Here is a 6396-nt window from a genome sequence, read left to right as displayed (position 1 = left end):
GGAAGGAAGGCGAGCTTTGTGCGTGATGAGGCTTACTCTTCTTTCCACTCATCTAGGTGTACATAACCAGGACGTTAGAATTTGATTGCAGTCATACCATGTGCTGCTTTTTTCTGTGATGTTTCTGTGGTTTCTGTCACCAGAGTGATAGAGAGAAGATGGTGGGAGAAGAGAATGGGCAGGTAGGGGCAGGGGAGGCTGCATAGGTAAGCAGTAAAATGACACCAGGAAGAAAAAGTCAGGCCCGATGAAGAATATTTAGTAAGAACCTAGACATCTTTATCAAAATTGATTTTTGACCTTTCAGAAAGACCTTTACTCTGCATTCATTCTGTATTCATAATTCTAGATAAATTCTAGGTAAAAATATTGCACTTGAATGCAGATTTCTGCTTTTTCCACTATGTTTTCCCATGTGGAAAACACGTCCACTCAGAATAGACCGCATCCAGTGCCATGGCAGACATTACTAATCAATTATAGCAACCCAGGGCTCCAGGCAGCCCCTCCTCATCAGTGAAGCCTGTCACCTCTGCTCTCGATGAGAAGCCTAGGACACAAATATTACTGCTTTCGTTAACTTACTTCAAAAGACTTTCTGACCTTCTACTTATACCCAAGCTCAAGCTACTCATTTGCAATTTTAGTAATTCCTGGTTTATTGGTGACCCAACAATACCAGCTACCATTCGATCACTGTGTGCCAAGTACTCCACGTTTAATCCTCACGAATGTTAGTTTTCTAAGTAACTGAAGCTCATCTGAATAAGATATCCATCAGGGGAAGGGTTCTGTGACTTGCAAAGTGTTGGAAGATACTGCTCTGGAGACGAGCAAGACATTGCACCAGTGTATATTGTTAGATAGTTGGGGAATGCAAAAAAAAAGTTATTTTACCCTCAAAAAACTTGTGGTGTGGCAAAACGAGCACACATGATCCAGTGAAGGGACAAAAACTAAGCCACATGTATGCATGCGTGGACAGAAAAGTAAATATGACAGGGTGTTAGCTGTTGTTGAATATGGGCAGAAGATACCAGGCATTCACTTTCACCTTTTGCATGTTAACGTTTTTACAATAAAAAGCTGGGGGTGGAATAAAACACAGTGAATGGATGTATTTGGGGAAAAAAACCATTTGTGAGCTCTTTGTCACTTCTGTTTTTATTTATAACCTTTATTGAAATGACACTCACATAACATAAAATGCACCTTTCTAAAGTGTACATTTCATTGGTTTTTAGGGTTTCTGCTGTGTTTTGTAGATATCACCACTATCTGCTTCCAGAACATTTCCATCACCCCAAAAGTAGCCCTATTACCTATTAGCAGTTAGTCTCTATTTCCCCCTCCCACAGCTCCTGACAACCACTAATCTACTTTCTGCCTCCATGGATTTGCCTATTCTGGACATTTTGCATGAATGGATTCATACAGTTATATGGCCTTTTGTGTCTGGCTTCTTCCACCTGGCATAATGTTTGCAAGGCTCATCCACATTGCAGTGTGAGTCAGCCCTTCACACCTTTTTATGGTTGAGTAATATTCCATCCTGTGGGTATGTCACATTTTATTTACTCATTCACCCAACTGATGGATGTGTGGGTTGTTTCTACTTTCTGGCTCTTAGGAATAATGCTGCTAAGAGCATTCATGTCCAAGCTTTCATGTGGACATTTGTTTTAAATTCTCTTGGATATGTATGTCAGAGGAAAATTGCTGGGTCATATGGTAACTCTATGTTTAGCCTTTTAAGGACCTGCCAGACTCTTTCCAAAGTGACTACACCATTTTACATTCCCACCAGCAGCGTTAAGGATTCCAATTTCCCTATATTCTCACCAACCCTTGTCACAGTCCTTTCATAGCCATCCTAATGAGTATGAAGTGAAATATCATTGTGACTTTTTATTTTTTTGAAGATTCCATCTATTTATTCATGAGAGACACAGAGAGAGAGGCAGATACACAGGCAGAGGCAGAGGGAGAAGCAGGCTCCATGCAGGGATCCCGATGTGGGACTCGATCCCGGATCCCCAGGATCACACCCCGGGCTGAAGGCAGGTGCTAAACCGCTGAGCCACCCAAGGATCCCCATGTTTCCAAGATCATTCTTGTTGGTGGTAGAAATCAGTGTCTTCAAATGGCTATTAGAACCAAGAAGAGCACTCTCGGCTCCAAGAGACTGTCCACATTCCTGGCCACACGGGCCCCTCCATCTTCAAGCCAGCAGTGGCATGTTGAGCCTCATTCTTTGAATTGGTGACTTTTCTGTCTGTGATGTAAGGATCCAGCTTCACGGGGCTCATGTGATTCGGTGAGGCCCACCGGGATAATCTCCATCTCCTCAGGTCAACTGATTTGGGACCTTAATTCCTTCTGCATAATCTTTTCTTAGTGGTACCTAGATTAGTGTTTGTGTAACTGGGAAAGATTGTACGGATGGCAGGAGCTGGGAATCTCAGGTGGGGTGGGGAAGGGAGAGTGTTTTAGAACTCTGCTTCTCATAATGCTTTTGACACGAATGCTAGGATATGTCTTTTGCTGAGACGGCTTCAAAATGTTTTAATGCACCAGCCATGCACAAAGTTCCAGCTTTATGGCTAACACTGGCTAACAACTGTTAAAGTATGATAGCATTCTGCAAATTCATTGACACTGTTCATGCTGACTCTTGTCGCTGATCATTGAATTGAAGGCTCCTGTTGGTTTCAGGAGCTCCTAGCATGTGGACCAGGACCTTGCTGAACCTTGACAAAGTGTTAAATTGTACTTTTATGTCCTCGTTTGATTCCGTGGCTCTTTTGAAAGGAATACCCTTCTGATGTGCCCAATAAAATCCTCTTTGATGTGCCAAATATGGACAATTGAACTTTTAAGGAATTTGAAGCACAGAAAGTGAGTATTTGCCCAGATTGACGCAAGCACAGTCTTTTGTTTGTTCCTTATGATGGACATTAGTTTTCGGAAATGCTCCTTATTCTTGGCAAAGGCCTTTTCCTCCTCCGCATACTCGTCTGGCTCTCATGTTCTGAAACAGGAATAAATTGCCCCTTGTTTTATTAAGTAGAATAAACTAACGTGGACACATGTGAAAGGAGAAATGACTTTGAAAGAGAAAGCCAGTGGGAGCTGGTTCCCATTGCAGAGGTCAAGTCAGAAGTGACTAGAAATTTTTGTCTCTTTTAATATTGTTGAAATGCAGTAAGTTTCATCTGGTCTAAAACCAGTATTTCCAGCGTGTGTTACAGGGACACTGGTTTCATGAGATGAATCCTAAGTGTTAAGTGGAAATGGGTACTGTGGTCAATCAAATAGGTTTGCATTAAGTACATGAAAATGTCCTGGGGAGAGATGCAGTGTGTTATGATTTCCAAACCTAAAGGTTGAGTCGAATGCTCATTTGCTTTGGGAAATATTTATGAGATTCGAGCTTTGCAGAACACAATTTGGGAAGATCTGTGTGGAACAAATTTTTTTACTTGGGAAAGTAGACATATGCCTGGTGGTATATATATATTTTCTAAAGATTTATTTATTTATTTGAGAGAGAGGGCGAGAGAGCAGAGGGAGGGGGACAGGGAGAGAGAGAAATCCTCAAACAGACTCCCTGATGAGTGTGGAGCCTGACATGCAGCTCGACCTCACAATGCTGAGATCATGACCTGAGCCAAAACCAAGAGTTAACCGACTGAGCCACCCAGGAGCCCCTCTGGTGGCATATTTATTGCACAAATCCAGAAATGGACACATCTCCATTTGGGTCATAAGTACATGTATGTGGGTCATAGACACACCTATTTTGGTCATATAGAAGAATAGTAATTTTTCTGCCTCAAATAAATTTCCTGGTGGGATTATCTCCTAATCCCTTCATAGTCTATTAATACCATTCCAGGTCTAGCCTTAGAAGTAGCCTCAGACACATCAGCAACAATTGTACATCTAGTGACTGGAGAAGAGAAGGAAATTAATGCTTATTGATCATCCTCAATGGGGATGGGTGCTCTGTGTGCTTTATCCTATTTAAACTTCATAGTAACCCTGCCGAAGCGAGTCTTAGTTGCCTTCAGTTCATAAACAAGGACACTGAAACTCAGAGAGGTTAAACAGTTTGCCTAAGGCCACACAGCTTATTAATAGCAGAGGGCAAATGGATCCAGGATCATGATTGTCTGACTCCAAAGCCCCTCTTCTTCTCAGTACAGCCCCTGCTTCTCTGTCCTTGTTGCTGATCTATTTTAATTTATGCTCTAAATGAGTAGTTTATGAAAAGTTGGGTGTAGATCAAACATTTCCAATTGAGCTGCATGTTCCCACTGACCAGCATTATGATTTCAGTCACTCTTCATTTTCAACCAATGCCGGCTTCAGATACCTGAGTTCCCGGCTTCCCTGTCCATTCCCTACTCTCTCTCAAGTGATGAGCGTTCTGGAAAACAAACTTGAATAATGCACCAGGGAAAATGAACTCTGATTTCTGATTTTATTTTCCATCTTCCTATGCTTCATAAAAGGAAATGTATCTTTTCATTATTTGAACAGATATGGGGAGCTTTAGAGCCGCACCAAATTGGGCTGAAATCATTTGACCTTTGGCAACTGACTTAATTTTGAGCCCATTTCCTCAATCTGTAAAATGGGAATGAGAATTCCCTGTCAGAGGCTAGTCGGGGATGAAATCAGGTCATGAAAATTGGGCATGAATTCAAAGCATTTACATAGGAGTGCTTAGTAATTGTGAACTTCTCTTCCTCCTTAATAATTGGAACTTAACACTGGAGATAAAGATGAAAAACAGGAAAAAGAAATGCCAGGACACCTAATTTTAGGGGCCCTAGAAATAGATTCAAAGAAATGACCACCTCTTCTCTCCTTCTCTTACTGGTCTGGCTACTTCTAGCTCATTTATGGCCAGTCAGGACCAATTCAGACTATACTTGAAAATTCGAGTAAACATGAACATACATTAATATTAACCAAAGAACAAATATTTGTGAAACTCCCTTGGCCATCATGTTTACTTTCACTCTGAGAAACATAGTTAGCAGAAGTGACATCAAACAAACGAACAAACAAAAAAAACCTCTATTCCCATCACCCAGGGAAAGTTATGTCCTCACTTGCCACCCTGGGCCTTTAGCTACTCTATGTCCTAAATTGGGAAAGACAGTTGGTGCTTAAACACAAGGTATTCTTTCTTAAGCATATGTCATTCGAAAATGCTCTTATCTTGACATCCGCAGAGCTATCCAGCACCGTGCCTTGCCTGTGGTAGGATCATTTTGTTGAATTAATGAGTATTTACGGAAACATGCTAAACTCCCATCTCCACATTTTTAACTCCCATCGAGATGAACAGGTTTTGTTTTGTGTCTGGAAATAGTCCGGCTCCTGGAAAATATTTTCCCAAGGAGCATGGTGGAAGATGGAATAGCCTGATTTTGCTCAAAATAAAAGCTATGCCAATATTTGTTACCCAGACTCACCAGCTCTGACCTTCAGCTGTTTGAGACAGACTTTCATGGCTTGGCAGATACAGCAGCAGGGAGTCTCACTTCTGCCTGAAATCTCAAGTTGACTCTAGACCCTTACACACACACACACACACACACACACACACACACACACACACAGCTGTCCTGCTCAGAACCATCAGCTGTCCAGTTCACTCACAGCTCCTTCTATAGGGTAAATAAAGAGTGCTGAAGCTATCCGGAAAGCTCACTGCCTCTCCACCCTCTTAATTGATCCCATTGTGTACACACTTCATGACCCATTATACTCTGCCCCTCAAGGTTGCTTTAGAGCGTCTCCTAATCACTGACCAGGGCCGGCTTCCCTTGGAGCACGCTGGAGCGGTTAGGGTTTCCACCCTTGCACTCTTGCTTTTACGAGCCCTTCGGTATCCATCTTCTGGATCGTATAGATTAACCCCACTTACAGCAAATTCCACACAGAGCCCTGGCGGAGCCAGCCTGGCCACTGAACAGCACAGGCTCCGAGAGAGCACTTTGCATAAAGCCCATTGAGAAGGTGACGGCCAGGCCTCCCTCTAATAACTCACAGTGGCAGATCAGAACAAACTGTTCTCAGTTTTTCATATTTGGAGGAGGCCGTGGGTTGGGCTGGGCGGAGAGGGGAGGTTGCCGGCGGTGCAAAGGTGGTCTCCCTTTCTGCTAACAGGGGATTTAAAAATAGTGTCTCAAGAAAATCGTTGCAAACAAGAGACCACAGAGACACTACACAGAAGCTCGCAAGGAGGGTATTGCTATTTCTGTTAGCTGCTTGGGTTAGGACGATGAGCGATTTTTAAAAATTGGGGAGGGGCAGTGTTGGGGGGAACACGGTAGGATTTAAGAAATAGAGAATGCCATCCAGGTCTTTTGTGGATAA

At 42.7% G+C, this 6396-nt stretch overlaps 1 long non-coding RNA gene across 1 annotated transcript; it reads right to left on the bottom strand.

The window, feature by feature from the left end:
* Nucleotides 1-1895: 1895 nt before the first annotated feature.
* On the bottom strand, nt 1896-5705 carry LOC125753742 (uncharacterized). Its single transcript, XR_007406205.1, has 2 exons — nt 5490-5705; nt 1896-3031 (listed from the first exon to the last, which is right to left on the bottom strand). It is a non-coding gene; the product is annotated as an uncharacterized LOC125753742 (long non-coding RNA).
* Between the last annotated feature and the right edge of the window lie 691 nt (nt 5706-6396).

This window comes from Canis lupus, chromosome 26 (genome assembly GCF_003254725.2).
Source record: "Canis lupus dingo isolate Sandy chromosome 26, ASM325472v2, whole genome shotgun sequence".
NCBI classification, from domain to species: domain Eukaryota; kingdom Metazoa; phylum Chordata; class Mammalia; order Carnivora; family Canidae; genus Canis; species Canis lupus.
This window is presented reverse-complemented; position numbering and strand designations above follow the sequence as displayed.